Genomic DNA, 16,163 nt, shown 5'->3' with positions numbered 1-16,163 from the left:
ATTACCTTGGACTAGAAAGTTAATAAAACAGCCACATAAGTTCAAGAGAAGGTCTGGATCTGGGTATCCTCTGGTGAGAGATTCACTCCTGATATCCTAAAATATTCCCACTGTCTACAAAGCACGTGAGTATGGGAGGATGAAATTCCAGCAATAGGCAGGAGGAACAAGAATCGAATCTTGTTTATTATCACTGTCATATGCTGATTGGCCACTTTATTAGCTACCTCCTGCACCTAATAAAGAGGCCACTGAGTCTATGCTCATGATCTTCTGTAGCCCTTCCACTACAGGGTTCGGCATGTTGAGCATTCAGAGATGCTCCTCTACCCACCATTGTTGTGATGTGTGGTTATTTGGATGCTGCCATCTTCCTGTCAGCTTGAACCAGTCTGGCCATTCTCCTCTGACCTCTCTCATTACCATGACTTTTTTCTCACACAAAACCACTGCTCAGTGGACGTTCTTTTTCTTTGTTTCTCGCACCATTCTCTGTAAACTCTAGAGACTGTTGTGCATGAAAATCTCAGGGGGTCATCAATTTCTGAGATATTCAAACCACCCTGTCTGGCACCAATGTTGGTTCCATGGTCAAAATCACAGATATTTCTTCCCCATTCTGATGTTTGATCTGAACAACAACTGGCTAGTAGACACTGGTCTCCTCATCAATGCACATATCCCATAAATGAATAGAAAAGCAGTAGATCTACAGAGCAGTCAGAGTTTAGTGTGTTATTTTTAACATTCTATTGTGTCACTGTATCCTGAATGCAGCTCATTGTGTGCCAGTGACTCTGAGAGGCTTCTGAGGGATTTGATAAGACTCTCATAACATACTAATGAGGTACAGTCGATGAGGCCAGTGTGGCTCCAATATCAAACCAATCCGCTTAAAGTAAAAGGCACATTTTCACCATACTCGGCAACCCTTCCCTGTTTAACACAGTGTTCAAGATCACAGGTTTAGAAACCACCTTTAACATCCAACTTCAAAGGTCAAAATAAATTCATCATCAAAGTATGTATATGTCACCCTGAGAATCATTTTCTTGCAGGCATTCACAGTAGGACAAAGAAAGCGATGAAAAACCACAGGCAAAGGCTGACAAATAACCAACGTGCAAGAGAAGGCAAAATAACCAAATAAATAAATAAATAATCCTGAGGTCGTGCACTGCAGAGTCCTCGAAAGTGAGTCTGTAGGTTGTGAAATCAGTTCAGTGGTGAGGTGAATTCGGAAGCCTGATGGCTGAAGGGTAATTAATTGCTGTGGGGACTGGGCACAAAATCAACATCATCACACATTGAAGAATCGGTGCTTGAAAGTGAAAGGCTTTAGATAACAGGCAGATCATTCCTGATGAAGGGTCTCGGCCCGAAGCATTGGCTCTTTATCCCCCTCCATAGATGCTACCTGACCTTCTGAGTCCCTCAAAATTTAGTGTGCGTTGCTCTGGGTTTCCAACACCTGCAGAATCTCTTGTTTTAAGATCATTCCATGCACCCCAAAGGAATGAAAAATACAGAATTCAGAATATGGTTACAAAGGAAATGCAATGCAGGTAGAGAAATAAAGTACAAGAGTCATGATAATAGACAATAGGTGCAGGACTAGGCTGTCCGGCCCTTCGAGCCAGCACCACCATTCACTGTGATCATGGCTGATCATCCACAATCAGTACCCCATTCCTGCCTTCTCTCCATATCCCTTGACTCCGCTATCTTTAAGAGCTCTATCTAACTCTTTCTTGAAAGCATCCAGAGAATTGGCCTTCACTGCCTTCTGAGGCAGAGCATTCCATAGATCCACAACTCTCTGGGTGAAAAAGTTTTTCCTCAACTCTGTTCTAAATGGTGAGGTAGATTGTGAGATAAAGCATTCACCTTTATCATACAAGAGGTCCAGTCAAGAGTGTGAAAGCAATAGGATAGAAGCTGTCCTTCAGTATAGTAGTGTATGTTCTCAAGTTTTTGTAAGGAATGGGGAGAAGGGTTAGAGGGGTCAACTGTCCATTCCCCTCCATAAATGCTGCCCGACCCACAGTGTTCCTCCAGTTCCTTCATGTGTTTCTCCAGATTCCCATTCCGTTATTCCTGTTTCCCCCTCAGTCCCATTTTATCAGTTGTCAACTCTGAGTGGAAGAATTCTGTTCGTCTTTAAGATTTACACAGCAAAGTTTACCTGTTGCAGTATCTACACCAAGAAGATGTGTTGTTAGGGGAAAATAAGATAAGCTTATAAGTGTTCTGCTTTGATTGACTGTCTACGAGCTTTGGTCTGGTCTTACTTCAATATTCCCTCAATAGCCACTCAACCCGAGAGATTACAATAATGGCTTGCTGAGATATTATGGCCATTAACTGCCCCAAGGCAAAGAGCCAATAATGGGACCCTCAGAGCGAGTAATGAGATCCTCTGGGGCAGTAATTGCGCCCTGAGGGAGAACAAGGACTGCCATCTCTGAAACAAGCAAATGCATCCTACTACACTTCTTAAAGGACGCAGACACTTCCTTGCCCGTGCCTCCTCTGTGACTCACCAAATCACACTCAGTGGCCACTTTATTAGGTACACCTGTACAACTGCTCATTAATACAAATATCTAACCAGCCAATCATGTGGCAACAGCACAATATATAAAATCATGCAAGCATGTATTGTAGACATGTTCAGCCCAAACATCAAAATGGGGGGAAAAAATGTGATTTAAGTGAGTTTGACCATGGAATGATTGCCAGTGCCAATGGGGTAGTTTAAGTATCTCAGAAACCACTGATCTGCAGAGGTTCTCATGCACAACAGTCTCTAGATTTTACACAGAGTGGTGTGAAAAGCAAAATGAAACATCCAGCGAGCGGCAGTTTGGTGTGTGGAAAAGCCTTGTTAATGAGACAGGTCAGAGGATAATGCTGCAGGGGGACGGTGGTGGGGGCACGGTGGCAGTAACATCCAGGCCATCGACAGTGTCACCAGCTCTGAGGCTCAGCAGAGAAGGGTAAAATCAGGCAGAGCAACAGTGATCGGAGACTCAATAGTTAGGGGGAACGGACAGGAGATCTAGTGGCTGCAAAAAAAACGCACCAGGATGGTGTGCTGCCTCCCAGGTACGACGCTCCAACAGGTCTTGGAGTGGCTGCGGAAAGTTCTCAGGGAGGAAAGGTGAGCAGGCAGCAGCCCTGGTGCACATTGGCACCAATGGCATTAGTAGAAAAGGGAGAAGAGGTCCTGCAAAGAGAGTATGGGGAGCTAGAAAAGAGGCTGAAGAGTGGGACCTCCAAGGTAGTAATCTCTGGATGACTCCCAGTGTCATGGTTCTCAGGGCAAAAACAGCATGATCGTACAGATGAATGAGTGGCTGAGGAACCGGGCAGGGTTTCAGGTTCTTGGATCATTGGAACCTCTCCTGGGGCAGGGATCAACTGTACAAGAGGGACGAGCTGCAGCTTAACTGAAGGAGAAACAGTATCCTGGCCAGGCGATTTTCTTGTGCTACTTAAGTGGATTTTAACCAGTTCGTCAGGGTGATGGGAACTAAATCAGGGACAATATCACAGCTGTACTCAGAGCGGTCATAATGGAGGGCTTGTCCACAAAATCTATAGGGGTAGAACTCTAAAATAGGAAGAGTGCAGTGACTCTGATGGGTTGTACTACAAACCCCCGCAATAGCCCCCAGGACACTGACGAACAGATGCACAGACAGATTAAGGAAAAGTGTAGAAACAATAGGGTTGTTGTCATGGAAAACTTCAAATTCCCTATATAAACTGGGACCACTCGGGATAAAGAGGGGAACATTTGCTTAAATGCGGAAGATGTGGGTGAGGTCCTTAATGAGTAATTTACATCAGTACTTACCAAGGAGAAAGACATGAAGAGTAGGAAGAACAATACCGAGAGTACTAATACTCTTTTTGAAGTAATGGAGCTCTTGGTACTCTTTTTGAAGGGCATTTTGAAGTAATGGAAAAGGGAGTATTGGGTCTTTTAAAGAGCATTAAGGGGGATGTCCGCAGGGCTTGATAGGATATACACCAGGTTATTGAGAGAGTCAAGTGAAGAGGTTGCTGGGGACTCGACCAATGTCTTTGTGTCCTCCCTAGCTGTAGACGAGGTCCCAGAGGATTGGCAAGTAGCTTATGTTTTTCCATTATTCAAGAAGGGAATCAGGGATAATCCTGGAAACTATAGATCAGTGAGTCTCATATCAGTGGTAGGGAAGTTACTAGCGAGAATTCTTTGGGATAGGATTTATGAGCATTTGGAAAACCATGGCTTAGTTAGGGAATGTCAGCATGGCTTTATGTGGGGCAAGTCGTGTCTTACTAACTTGATACGAGTTTTTAGCTGAGGTGCACTCTTTACTCCCTCCTTGATATGGGGTGACCAGAACTGTATACAATACTTTAGACACAAAATGCTAGTGGAACGCAGCAGGCCAGGCAGCATCTATAGGGAGAAGCACTGTCGACGTTTCGGGCCGAGACCCTTCGTCAGGACTTTTTTGTGTGTGTTGTTTGAATTTCCAGCATCTGCAGATTTCCTTGTGTTTGCACAATAGATGCTGTCTAACTGGAGTTTTATAAAGCTTCAACATAACTTCCTGACTTTTGAACACTCATTGCGTTGACTAATAAAGGCAAGCATGCCATCCGCCTTTTTAACCATCCTATCAACCTGCGTAGCTACTTTCAGAGAGTATGAACTTGGACCCCAAGATCCCTCTGCTCATCGGCACTGTACACTCGACCTCTCTTTTGGCCGGGTTAAACTCCATTTGCCATTTCTCTGCCCATATCTGCTCGTACACCTGCTTGTAAAAGCAAATGTATAACCAGTCAGTCCTGTGGCAACAACTCAACACACAAAAGCACGCAGGCATAATCAAGAGATTCAGTTGTTGTTCAAACCAAGCATCAGAATGTGGAAGAAATATGATCTAAGTGACTTTGACCATGTTAGTGTCAGGTGGGACGGTTTGAGGATCTCAGAAACTGTTGATCTCCTGGGATCCTCACACATAATACTCTCTAGAGTCCAGAAAGAATGGTGTGTAAAACAAGTAAAAACGTCCAGTCTGTAGCATTTCAGTGGGCGGAAGCACCTTGTTAACGAGAGAGGTCAGAGGAGAATGGCCAGACTGGTTCGAGCTGACAGGAAGGTGACAGTAAATCAAATAACTGTGATGTGCAGAGGAGCATCTCTGAATGCACAACATACAGAACCTTGAAGTGGATGGGCTACAGCAGCAGAAGACCACGAACGTACTGAGTGGCCAATTTATTAGGTACAGCTGGTACCTAAAAAAAAAGATGTGGCCACTCGGTGTAGGACTGAGTTGCATTCCTCGTCAGGATAAAACCACACGGTGATTTAAAACCTCGGTATCCATTAATAAATGCTGCTTTTAATCACTAACTTAGCAATACTCGTGGTAAATTTTTTTTTTAAAAAAACGAGATGGCATCCTGTCTGTCCTTCGGTGACTTTCCCTTTGCACGGAGGCAATTCTTTCGGCACTGGCAGGGTTAAGAATCTGGCTCACAGGCACAGCCACGGTTGTGCTCGGGATCACTAAAGCGCCAAGCTCGCTCTATGCAGTGCCGGGTGCTGGAAAAGGCTGGCATCGCAAGGCAAAGAAGGTGGAGGAGGGGTTTGGGGCGGTGCTGGCTTTTTTTAAATTATTTATTGCTTTCCATTAAAAAGGTAGGAGGGGAAACGAGAAGGTGGCGATGTGGATTCTTGTCTCGCAGCCCGTGCACCGTCGCATCTCCGGGACCCTGCTAATCCAATTGGCCAATCGCCGCTTAGATGATGGTCTGTAATTAGATAATTGGATTTTACGTACTGATATGAGAGAGAAAGAGAAGGAAGGGAACGGCAATTCAATGCTTCGAAGCAGGAATACACTGCCCCGGTCTCACTCACTCGGAGAGGCCGCATTTCATATTGTGGTTCTTGAGAGATTGGTTGCAAATCGGAATTTAGAAGATTAAACCACCCCCCCCCTCCCCTTTTCTGTTCAGCTTTCACGATTGAATGGATTGGTGGTACACGAGACTCCGCGAAGGTTGCGGGGCTGTCACTTCGCGTTAAAGGAGGAAAGGAGATTTTCTACCCGTTCTTCCGGAGCACAGTTTCCACTGAAGGTTAAAAGAAGGGGGTGGGGGGCACGGGGGGGTGAAACGGATGGTCCTGCTGCAGTCCCGGTTCATTGACTTAGGGAGAGCCGGTGAGCGAGGTGAGGGGGGAGAGTGAGAGGAGCAGAAAATATATCTATTAAAAGGAAGGAAGACAGAGAGAAGCTTGCAGATGAGAAATACCCGCACTGCTGTGTGACTGGAAACCTTAATAACTCGACAAAGGAGAGATTATTCCATTAACAAAAGGCTGGGAGAGCAAGCCACGTTGAATAGGGGTCCCACTGCAGGGGTTTGAATCTGCAGGGGAGGGGAGGGAGGACCGGAGAGAGGGAGAAGCCATCGAAGAGGCGGAAAATGCTGCAATTGTTCGAATTGTCATCTGGAGAGAACAAGTGAGACCCTCTCCTTCTCCTCCTACTCTTCAAGCAGGCAAAGAGAAATGGGCACTGGACTGCCTGCGTGCAGGAAGACGCGAGGCCTGGTAGATTGATTTATTTTCCATTCCCCCCCTTCCTGACTTGTCTTCAACTGCTGGTGACAGTGGGGTGTGTGGAAAGGGGGTGGTGAGAAGGGAATGCTCGGGCGCCGAGTGCCTTCCGCCGCCGATCCAACGCCGAGCTGCCATCTACTCTGTAATCGGGCAGAGAAGGGATCTTTGTTGCCGTAGGGAGATGGAAGGAGACGGAATACATAAGAGGCTTTTCATGGGAGACCAGGAACAGCGCAGAGTGGGTGAGTGGTAACCATGGTGACCGGGCTATTGGGTGAGGGGGGGGATGGAGGGGGTTGGCAGTGGTTGGCGATGGAGAGAGGGTTACGGAGTATCAAGTGAGCAAGAGAAAAAAATAGAGACTGTGTGTAGGGTATAAAATTAAATTAAAAAATCATTGCCCTGATGGAAGATTAAACAGTAACTTACAAAAGGAATTGGAAGGGAAGCACTTTCCCAGCATGAGCAAATGGACTGAACTGAATTGGATTTCTGAAAGACTTGGAGCGTTGGGCCGAATGGCCTCCTCTGGTAGACAGGTTTATTGTTGGACTGGTAGGGAAACGAGCAAGGGGGTGGTAGGCTTCTTTCCAGCGGGAGATGGAGGCCCTCCTGGTCACTAGAGACGATAAAGGTGTATAACGAAATGAAGGCAGATATCATCAAAGCACAAGAGATTCTGCAGATGCTAGAAATCGAGATACATACACACACGCACACACACACAGCAGATCAGGCAGCATCTTTGGAGTGGAATAAACAATATTTTGAGCCCAGGCCCTTCATCAGAGATTGTAGAAGAGCTGGCGGAGGAGAATAATGAGAGCATTGATTAAGGGTGTGATGAAATAAAGAACTCAGAAGACAGAGTGGGAGAAAGAGATGAGAGGAAGGAGAAAGGGCAGAGAGTCATGAGAGAGGCCAGACGGCAGAAGTAAAAATGAACAGCAGGAAATGGAATGAGAGAGACAAAAGAGTAGCTGAAGCAGACAAAGGAAGGGTGTGGAAAGTAGGCAGGACATTGGGTTAATAGGTAGAGGACAAAGTGAATCAGAGCCTGTGGGAGCAACATCTGAGAGTGAACAACAGCAGGATGCAGAGGGAGGGAGGGTGGGTGGATGTCATTTGGCCTTTTACATTCTCCTTACCTCCATTACCCCACCACTGGTAGGACTGAAGCTCTCAAATTCCCTCGCCAAAATCTGTTTGACCTCCATCTCTCTACTCCATTAATATGATTGTTACAATCTCTGGTTTTCTCCATGGCTTGTTGTAGGTTTTCTTTTGCTGCTTAACGCTCTTGTTGAGGACCTTGAGCTCTCTGACTGTGTTAAAGCTACCATTTTCTTGCATTTCTGATTTGAGTCTCAGCTGAACTTGGATGGATTGGGCCTAGTGGCTGCCAAATCTCCAGGAGTGCTCTAGCTTCCTGAGGCAATTAATAACCACAAGAGATTCTGCAGATGCTGGAAATCTCTAGCACATGCACAAATTGCTGGAGGAACTCAGCAGGTCAGGCAGCATCTGTGCAGTGGAATAAGCAGTCAATATTTCAGGCTGAGACCCTTCATCAGGACTGGAAAGGAAGGGGAAGAAGCCAGAATAAGAAGCTGGGGAGAGGGAAGGAGTACAAGCATAGCTGACAACTGAAGGTGATCGGGAAAGTGGGTGGGGGAGGGAGGATGAAATGAGAAGCTCTCCTTTTCTCTCTTTTGCATTTATAATTATGGCTCCTCTCTAACCCCTTCTCACCTGCCCATCACCTTCCTCTGGTTCCCCCCTTTCCTTCCATGCTTCTAACAGATTCCTCCTTCAGCTCTTTCCACTTATTACATCCCAGCTCTTACTTCATCCACTCTCTCCCACCCGCATTCTCTGTCACCTGGTCTTGCCTATCACCTGCCAGTTCATACTCCACCCTCTCTCCCCACTTTCCTATTCCAGCTTCTGCCCCTTCTTTTCTAGTCCTAATGAAGGGTCTCAGCGTGAAACAGCGACTGTTTATTTCACTCTACAGATGGTTCCTGATCTGCTGAGTTCCTCCAGCATTTTGTATGTGCTCTTGAGGAAATCAGTGCTCTGCCCTTGACCTCCAGCAACCCTGGAACAATGTAATTGAAGCATCTGAATAAACAGTTGGTTTGCTTTTTAACATTAGCTCTCAGCATATTGTAGATGATAATTAGAAGGCAGTAGCCAATTGGCAGCCAAAAAATCCCAGATTGCCTCGATTCTGTTCATGTTCTGATTGGCTGTGGGAAGGAGGAGCATCAAGGAGATGATGACCCAAAGTGGAGGAGTTGGGGTTAAGAGAGAGGAGACAATAATTCTGGTGTTCCTTCAAGAAAACATTCCACCAAAGTTGACAGGACATTATGGAACCCAATTATAACTGGAATCCTTTATCCTATTACATTCATCTTTTTTCCAGTTTTTTTTTGGATCTTTTTTAAAAGCAGATTAAAGGAAAGTATAGAGGGATGTCAGAGGTAAGTTCTTCACACAGAGAATGTGGGTGCGTAGAACACTCTGCCGGGGTAATGTTAGAGACTGACACATTAGGGACATTTAATAGACTCTTAGATAGGCGTATGGATGTAAGAAAAATGTAGAATTGCGGGCTGTGTAGGAGGCAAGGTTAGAGTGATTGTAGAGTGGGTTTATATAGATTGGCACAATATCCATGATCTATGAGAAGAGGCATAGATAGTGTGGACAGCCAGAGATTTTTTTCCCCAGGATGGAAATGCCTAATATAAGAGGCCATAATATTTACGGCAACTGGAGGAAAGTATAATGGGAGGGGGGGGGTGCAAAGTTGTTTTTGTTTCACACAGATTAGTGGGTGCCTGGAACATACTGCTAGAGATGGGGGTAGAGGCAGATACCTTAGGGAAATTTAGAAGACTTTTGGATAGATATATGGATGTAAGAAAAATCAGAATCAGGTTTAATATAGAACATAGAACAGTACAGCACATTACAGGCTCTTTGGCCCACAATGTTGTGCCGACCCTCAAACCCTGCCTCCCATATAACCCCCCACCTTAAATTCCTCCATATACCTGTCTAGTAGTCACCAATATCACCAGCATATGCTGTGAAATTTGTTAACCTTATGGCAGCAGTACAATAAAATACATGATAAATATAAAGAGGAAAAAACTTGAGTTACTTTGAGTATATACGTCTATTAATTAAGTTAAAATAGTGCAAAATAAAAAAAATTTTAAAAATTGGTGAGGTAGTGTTCATGGGTTCAACGTTCATTTAGAAATCCAGATGGCAGAGGGGAAGAAGCTGTTCCTGAATCGTTAAGTGTGTGCTTTCAGGCTTGTGTACCCTTGTCATGATGGTTACAGTGTGAAGAGGGCATGCCCTGGGTGGTGGGGTCCTTAATGATGGACGCTGCCTTCCTGAGGCACCGCTCCTTGAAGATGTTTTGGACCAATATTGGAGCTGACTAATTTTACAAGTTCAATGCAACTTCAATCACGTGAAGTAGCCCACCACATTCCCCCCACCCCCCCCATACCAGATGGTGATGCAGCCAGTCAGAATACCCTCCGTGGTATATTTGTAGAAGTTTGTGTTTTTAAAGGTGACACACCAAATCTCCTCAAACTCCTAATGAAACATATGGATGGTTATGGGTTGCGTATGTGGGAAGGGCTGGATTGATTGTGGAGTAAGTTTATCTAGATTGGCACAATATCATGGGCTGAAGGGCCTGTATTATCCTATATACTTTGTTCAACTAATCGGAGTAAATCAACAAATGATCTTGATTGTCCCAGAATGAAAGAAACGTTTGCCTTTCTTGGATTGATTTCTCAGTTGGGTCTGTAGTTTTATCTTGTACATCTCAATAAAATCAATTCTTAGATTTCAAAACAATAAATCCCAACTGGTTTAGACCATGATAAATAAATGGAAATTGATAAAGGACCAGGAAACAGACTTCAAACCTTGGACCATAATTACAGGGATATGAGGAGAAAGAGTTTTTGCTCAGAATAGTTGATCTGAAACTTACTGCCAGTGGATAAAGGGTCAAGGAATGCCTTCAAAAGTGAATTATATAGACACTTAAGAGAGAATTTTCAGAAGATAGGTAGGGAGAATGATAGGATTACTATATGGTGTTCTGGCATAGATGATGGTGCAAAGCAGTGACAGATTTGTGGTCCTATAACCATTAGTGATTCCATTGGTAAGATTCTGAGAGGAATTGATGAGGTGAAACTGGAGAGGCTCTCTTCTCTTCGGGGACAGCCTGGAATCAGTGTCTGGATGAGGGTCTGGTTGTTTGCCATGAAGATGAAGAAAAGAAGTTCCCCTGTGGGTTCCCCTGAACACTCTGCCCCTGAGGGTTGTGTGTGTTGAGTGTGTTCATGGATTTAAAATCTACAGAGGTTTGGACTTGGAGAACAAGTATTAGGCAAGATAATGTTTTGGAGTGGAGGGTCAGCCATGCTTTCATTGAAGAGCAGGGGAAATCAAGAGGCACCATGATCTGCACTTAATCCTATCTCCTATGGTCCTTACAGTGTAGCACATGAGGATAGCTGTCACCATAATGCTTTATAGCACCACTGATTGGAAAATCGAGCTTCAATTCCCAGGGCTATCAGAAAGGAGTTTGTGCGTTCTCCTCATGACCATTTGGATCTCCTCCGGGTGCTCTGATTTCCTCCCACATTCCAAAGGCATATGGGTTGGTGTCAGCAAGTTGTGGCCATGCTCTGTTGCTGCCAGAAGTGTGGCAACAGCACATCCTTGGACTGTGGTCATTGATGCAAATGGTATGTTTGTGTGTACACATGGCAAATGAAGCTAAGCTTTAATTCTACTCATGGCCTGAAGAAGAGGAACTGTTGCCCCAAAGTTCATCAGTTTCTCTTCTTCCCCTACCCGCCCCCCACCATCCCAGATGCAGCTTGACCCACTGGGTTCTTAAATCAATACACACACACATGCTGGAGGAACTCAGCAAGCCAGGAAAAGAGTAAACAGTCGACGTCTCGGCCTGAAACATCGACCGTTTACTCATTTCTCTAGATGCTACCTAGCCTGCTGAGTTCCTCCAGCATTTTATGTGTTGCTTAGGATTTCCAGCATCTACAGGCTTTCTTTTGTCTGAGTTCCTGCATCAAATTGTTTACAATTTCAGCAAGAACAGAAGGTAATCCGTAATCCGTCAAATTACCCAGTGTGCAAAAGGAAGGCAAATCGTGCAAACAAATAACATTCAGAACTAAAGTTCACTAAAGTGAGTTCACAGCCACAAAGCCTGCTCCAGCCGGTGCACGAGCCTGTTAATTGTAGGCGTCAGCATCAGCTCAGCGCAGAGACAAGTAAACCTCGCTAAGCAGTGAGCTGAACGCTGGCCCGTCCCTCACTTCTGGCCTCAATACCCTGACCTTTTCGATCCTTCTTGGCGTTTAAACAAGCCAAACAGCGGCTCATCCCTCGCTCTCGGGCTTGGGCCCTACTGCTTTGATAGACTCTCGGGGCCCGGGCCCTGCCGCCTTGATTTGGCCCATATCAGACTTTTCCAATCTCAGGATTCAGTTTATTGTCATTTATAAACCACAAATACAATGCAGTTAAAAAATGAGACAACGTTCTCCAGAATGATAACACGAAAAAGCACAAAACAGACCACACAAGAACCGCAGGGCCATCTTGAGTCTGGCCCTGCGGTTAAATAGGTCGGCCATCGGCTCATCGCTACACTCTGCTGCCTGGACTCCGACTCTGCAGCAGTACAGTGCAATACATAAAAATTACTATAAGTTCTAATAAGAAATGTAACACAAAAAAGTGCAAAAGAGCACAAAGGTGTGAGGTAGTGTTCGTAGATTCAATGGCCATTCAGAAATCTGATGGCAGAGGGGAAGAAGCTGTTCCTAAAACGTTGAGAAATCTTCAGGCTCCTGAACCTTCTCCCTGAAGGTAGTAATGAGAAGCAAGCATATCCTGAGTGGTGGGTGTCCACATGGATAGAGAGACGGCCAGTATTTTTCCCCCATGAGTTAAATCTCTAATACTAGAGAGAATTTATCTAATGTAAGAGGAGGAAAAATCCAAAAGAGATGTAAGAGGAAATTTTTTGTTTACACAGAAAGGGAAGCAGATACAATAGAGGTAATTAAGAGATACTAAAGTGGGCACAAGAATATGGTGAGAAGGGGTGGGGGGGGTCATAGTCGGTGCCTGGGATGATGAATTTGATAAATTTAGAGACACTTAAATTATTTCAACCCAACATCATGGGCTGAATGGCCTGCCCAATACTATATTCTATGTCAACGTAAGAGATGGCCATTTAATGAAAGGATTGAATATATTCACGTGTATGATGTGTCTAAGCGCTTGTGTGTATGTAATGTATGTGGGTGGCATGTTACTGAAGTGTATGATTTGTATGAGGTAAGTGTGTGGCATATGAGAAAACTGCGTTTAAGCGTGAGAAATGTGCGTCTCTGTGAGAATGTAAATATTTTTGCGCAACACGTGTGAGCGGGCGTGATGAAGCATGTAGTGAGAATGTTTATAGTTGAGCGTGTGTGTTTGTGCAAAAACAGAATGAGAGAATGCGACTGCAGTAGTGAACACATACAGCCAAAGACTTGTTTTTCCCAGGGCAGAAGTAGTTTTTAGGTGATTGTAGGGAGATGTTAGAGGGGGTTTTTTTAACAGAGAGTGGTGGGTGTGTGAAACGCCCTGTCGGGGGTGGTGGTAGAGGCAGATACATTAGGGGCGTTTAAAGAAACTCTTAGGCGCATGGATGAATAAAAATGGAGAGCTATGTGGGAGGGAAGGGTTAGATTCATCTTAAAGCTGTGAGGTCGGCGCGACATGGTGGGCCGAAGGGCCTGTGCTGTGTTGTAGTGTTCAGTGCTTGTGTGTGTGTGTATTTGAGTACGTGTGCCCACAAGCGTGAGCCCAGTGGCTCAGATGCAGACGTGAAGCAGTTTCCGTCACAGTGCACCCGTGCAAAGATCAGGTGGATTAGAGCTTTCGGACGGGGTAATGAAGCAATGACACCCTTTGAAATTACACAGTTGCTATCGATGTGTAATTGGGGCAGGACGCGATAAAGGTCTACCTTCCATGAAGCATTCGTGAAATGAATAAAGAGCGAAACGGATAGTGCAGGATTAAGAGTAAAGCTGTGAACGATAAATTACACGACTGTTGTCAGAGCAGTACCCGAATTATTTACTGGGTACGTCGCGGAACAGGCCCTTCTGCCCCAAAGAGCCACACCGCCTAGCAACCCACCTGATTAAGACAGAACAATTTACAATGACCAATTAACCTACTAACCGGTACGTCTGGACTGTGGGAGGGGGGAAAAAAATCTCACGCGGTCACGGGGACAACCAACAAAATCCTACCAGACTGAATCTCAGAACACCCCGAGCTGTAATGGCGCCGTGCGAACCGCTAGGTTACCATGGCGCCCAAACTAGCACGGACGGGATTCAGTCAGGAGGCAAGTCGGACAGAAGTTCAAGGACCGAGGCCCAGTTCAAATTTCTGAGCAAGAGTTAGAGATTACACTGGGGGGATATTACATGGATGGTGATTATGAACAGGTATTTATTGTCTATATTCCTTGGTGGTTAGTTGCTCCCTAATTGAATGTAAGTTGAGTAGCTTGCTAGGCCATTTCAGGATCTGTTTTAAAAATCGATTATTTTGATTGTATATAAACGAGTCTCTGGATGAGGATGACAGGTAACATATCTCAATAGATTTCTTAATCGGAAGAGCAACAGTCAAACGACAGAAGACATGCTTTTAAGTTAGAAGGGGGGTGGTGATTTTCTTGCACAGAGAATGGCAGGTGACAGGAATGGGTTACCAGGGGTTGGAGACTGTATGGTAGCATAGCAGTTAACCCTTAGCTATTTGGGTTCGATTTTCCCCCTGCAGCTTGTAAGGAGTTGTCCCTGGGCATCTTGGCTACCTCCCCTGTTCCAAAGGTGTACAGTTAGGGTCAGTGAGTTGAGGGTATGCAGAAGCTGGGCGCCACTTGCCGGGCACAATCCTTGCTGATTTGATTTTCCGCAAAACAGTGCGTTTCATATGCAGGTGAGAAATAAAGCTAATTTATCTGTCGCGGAAGTAGGTATTTTGGTGGAGTTTCAGAAGCTTTTAGATAGACACATGGTTGGAGGAAAAGGGATGATACACAGCAGGAGGACATATAGTATAAATTGGCCTCATCATGGGCTGAATGGCCTGTTCCGTGCTGTACTGTTCTATGTTCTAGTGAACTCACTGAGATTCGACCACAATGTGATGGTTGTGTGGTCAACGATAAGTGAGACGGGTCACTCAGTCTTTTCGGTCAGAGTTAATTGGGCACAAAAGGTGAAGCACAAAACGCTGGAGGAACTCAGCAAGTCGGGCAGCGTCTGTAGAGGGGGAAATTAATTGTCAACCTTTTGGTTTGGAATCCATCAGGTAGGCTGAAAGGCAAGAGGGGAGAGAGCCAGTGTAAAGTGATGAAGGGAAAGGTGTGGAGCAAGAGGTAGCCACCTATCTCCTCCCAACTTCTGTTAATATTTCCAATCTTCCCTCCTCCATCTGCCTATCAACTCTCATTACCTGGATCCACCCGTAAACTGACAGCATTTACAGATTCCAAGTTTATTTATTGAGACATACAATGAAATGTGTTGGTTGCATAACATCCATCACACCCGAAAGGTGTGCTGGGGGGGGGCAGCCTGCAAGTGTGGCCACACATTCTGGTGCCAACCTAGCATGCCCACCATGTTGAGCAGAACAACCTGGAACACAAGTCACGCTCCTCTCTCCCTTCTCCCTTCCACACACACATGTACTCAGTCCTCTCACTCCGAGGCAGGTCACCTTCAGTCTCCAGCCACAACCTCTTCCCTCCATCTCTCTACACTAACTACAGCCCTGTGCAAGAGTCTGAGGCACACATATATAGCTAGGGTATCCTAAGACTTTGGCACAGTACTGTAGTAATTTTATGTATTGCACCGTACTGCCTCAAATAAAAGAATAAATTTGATGATATATGTGAGTGATGATGAACCTGATTCTGATATGGGTCTCTTTTGTGGACTGAAAATGGGAAGAGGGCAGGGAGAGGGGTGTATCGTGGTTGGGAAAGGGGAGGAAGTGGGAAGCACCAGAGAGACATTCTGTAATGATCAATAAACCAGTTGTTTGGAATGAAATTACCTCAGGGATGGGTGTGTCTGCACCTATGCCATCCTCCACCCCTGGCACTCCTCCTCTGCCACCTGTCCCACACCCCTCCCGCGGCACTCCACCCTCACCGTTCCCAACTTCCTTTGCTCCAGCCAGATTTACGCACTCGCTGTCCGCTTCGTGTTGACAAATACATTGCTGTGCAGAAGTCTTAGGCACCCGAGCTAAGTATTCTGTATGTGCCTAGTACTCTATCACCCCATTGTCTTTCACTGTGGATGAAGGGTCTCAACCCAAAAAAATGTAATGGTCAACTTCCCTC

The 16,163-nt window shown here is 45.3% G+C and overlaps 1 protein-coding gene across 5 annotated transcripts in view; it reads left to right on the top strand.

Annotated features, from left to right (window-relative positions):
* LOC140719299 (leucine-rich repeat-containing protein 4B-like) overlaps positions 1 to 16,163 on the top strand; it is a 234,785-nt gene that overhangs the window by 115,163 nt on the left and 103,459 nt on the right. For 2 of the 5 annotated variants that reach the window (XR_012096887.1, XM_073033829.1), the window contains exon 1: positions 5,716 to 6,879. The exons of 2 other annotated variants lie outside the window; for them this stretch is intronic. The gene's annotated coding sequence lies outside the window, so the exon portion shown is untranslated. Of the gene's footprint in view, positions 1 to 5,715; positions 6,880 to 14,159; positions 14,245 to 16,163 lie in introns of those variants that run through there. One more of the 5 variants, XR_012096889.1, reaches the window with a different exon arrangement.

This window comes from Hemitrygon akajei, chromosome 31 (genome assembly GCF_048418815.1).
Source record: "Hemitrygon akajei chromosome 31, sHemAka1.3, whole genome shotgun sequence".
In the NCBI taxonomy this organism is placed as follows: Eukaryota; Metazoa; Chordata; class Chondrichthyes; order Myliobatiformes; family Dasyatidae; genus Hemitrygon; species Hemitrygon akajei.
The sequence above is the reverse complement of the archived record's forward strand: the minus strand, read 5'-3'. Positions and strand labels throughout refer to the sequence as shown.